The sequence below is a fragment of the Poecilia latipinna genome, unplaced genomic scaffold, assembly GCF_001443285.1.
Source record: "Poecilia latipinna isolate Pla-1442-1.1 unplaced genomic scaffold, P_latipinna-1.0 Scaffold3927, whole genome shotgun sequence".
NCBI lineage: Eukaryota > Metazoa > Chordata > Actinopteri > Cyprinodontiformes > Poeciliidae > Poecilia > Poecilia latipinna.
The window spans coordinates 18,435-20,994 of record NW_015116543.1 but is presented as its reverse complement, the minus strand read 5'-3'; positions in this window follow the sequence as shown (position 1 = coordinate 20,994).

Below are 2,560 nucleotides of genomic sequence, written 5' to 3'. Positions count from 1 at the left end.
GTTCCTTTTACGCCAGATGTAATGGGACACACACCTTCCAAAGAGTTCCACTTTTGTCTCATCGGTCCACAGAATGTTTTCCCAAAAGTCTTGGGGATCATCAAGATGTGTTTTGTAAAAATTGAGACGAACTTTAATGTTCTTTTTGCTCAGCAGTGGTTTTCTTCTTGGAACTCTGCCTTTGCAGGCCATTTTGTCCAGTCTTTTTCTGATGGTGGAGGCATCAACGCTGACCTTAACTGAGGCAAGTGAGGCATGCAGTTCTTTGGACGTTGTTGTGGGGTCTTTTGTGACCTCTTGGATGAGTCGTCGCTGCGCTCTTGGGGTAATTTTGGGCCTCTGGCCACTCCTGGGAAGGTTCACCACTGTTCCATGTCTTTGCCATTTGTGGATAATGGCTCTCACTGTGGTTCGCTGGATTCCCAAAGCTTTGGAAATGGCTTTCTAACCCTTTCCAGACTGATAGATCTTAATTACTGTCTTTCTCAATTGTTCCTGAATTTCTTTGGATCTCGGTATGATGTGTAGCTTTTAAGGATCTTTTGGTGGACTTTACTGTGTCAGGCAGCTCCTATTTAAGTGATGTCTTGATTGAAAATAGGTGTGGCAATAATCAGGCCTGGGTGTGGCTAGAGAAATTGAACTCAGGTGTTAAAAACCAAAGTTATAGTACATTTTAATGAGGGGGGCAATCACTTTTTCACACAGGGCCATGATGGTTTGGATTTTTTTTCTCCTTTAATAATAAACACCTTCATTTACAAATTGCATTTTGTGTTTACTTGTGTTGTCCTTGACTATTGTTTGAATTGGTTTGATGTTCCGAAACACTTAAGTGTGACAAACATGCAAAAAAAAAAAAACAGGAAATGAGGAAAGGGGCAAACACTTTTTCACACCACTGTATATCAGCTGTCCTAACCTGACATCCTGGAGTGATTGCTTTTCCAAAACCCAAACCAGCTTCAGTCTTTACAGTGCTCATTTTATAGAGTTGACATTGGTACTGTAAGTGATCCAGTATGAAACGGTAGCACCACAGCACTGGTAGCATTACCGCCACTTACTGGTATGGAGTGTGGTTCGTGATGATCTATATACTTCATACCTAATCCCTATAATATTTCTGACTAAACATACACTCTCACACTCACACCTACTTATATAACTTTACTTTTAAATAGCTTATAAACCTCTCTTCATTATTCTTTGCACATTCACAACCATCTTACTCTACTCAGATTCTATGAAATACCTTTGTTTTTTTTAAGAAACCAAATAATTATTTGAATATGTCTACTCCCCAAATCCCTCCTCAAAAAATCTGATAAATTAAACCTTTCTTTAATACCTTCACACTCTCTCAACATGCATCTTCTCTCATCTTCATATTTATAACACTCTAAAATAACATGCTCTATTGTTTCAAACTTCTCACAATAATCTCACTTTCCAGTTTTATGCTTCTGTATTTTAAAAAGTGAATAATTAAGCCCTGTATGACCGAACCGTAACCTAATTATTCTTTCCTCCTTCCTGTTTCTTCTTCCCTTTCTTTTCCTTCCTACAAACTTCTGAATTTTATAAAACCATCTTCCTGTTAAACTTTCATCCCACCTTCTCTGCCATATTTTCATCAGCTCCTCGTTGACTTTACTTTTCCCTTCAGATTTACTTGTCCTAACTGTAAAACTAATAGGATTATGTATTGCTGCCTTTGCCGATTTATCAGCCCACTCGTTACCTATTACCCCTATATGTGCTGGAACCCATACAAAAACAACTATTAACCCCATATTTTGTATTCTAAATAGAGTATGCAATAATTCTAATAAGATATCCATCCTACAATCTGTACTGTTATGTTTTATGCTTATCAAAGCCAAGCTTGAATCGGAGCAAATTATTGCTTGCAGTGGTTTTACGTCCTCTATCCATTGTAATGCCAATAGTATAGCTCCTGTATAAATTGATAACCCATCTGTAATTCTCTTCCCTATTTTCAAATTGAATTCTGGGATTGCAAATGCTATTCCCATTTTTCCTGCTATTTTTGATGCATCTGTGTAAATTTGGACATGTCGATAATACTGATTTAAATGTGATTGCACTGAATATCTACCTACAACATTTGATTTGTCTTGTTTCTTTACCATTAATGATATATCTACTATAGTTTCTGGCAGAATCCAGGGTGGTATAATTGATGTTGGATCTGTTTGACTAATTTCTAAAACATCCATTTTAAATTCCTTTACTTCCTTTTCAATTTTTCATCCATAACTCCTCATCTCTTTCTTTTCCTTTTCCCAATATGACTTTAAAATTTCCCGAGTTGGATGATCACATTTATTACCCATCAAACTTAACCAATAATTAATTCCTAGTTTAGTTCTCCTTAGATCTAATGGCATTTCTCCCGTTTCTATTTCTAATGCTTCTGTAGGTGTTGTTTTAAATGCTCCAGTACACAATCTTAATGCTTGATGTTGAATATTGTCTAATTCAGTGGTTTCCAAACATTTTCTGCGCCCCCCCCTATGGATTACAAATGGCTGTC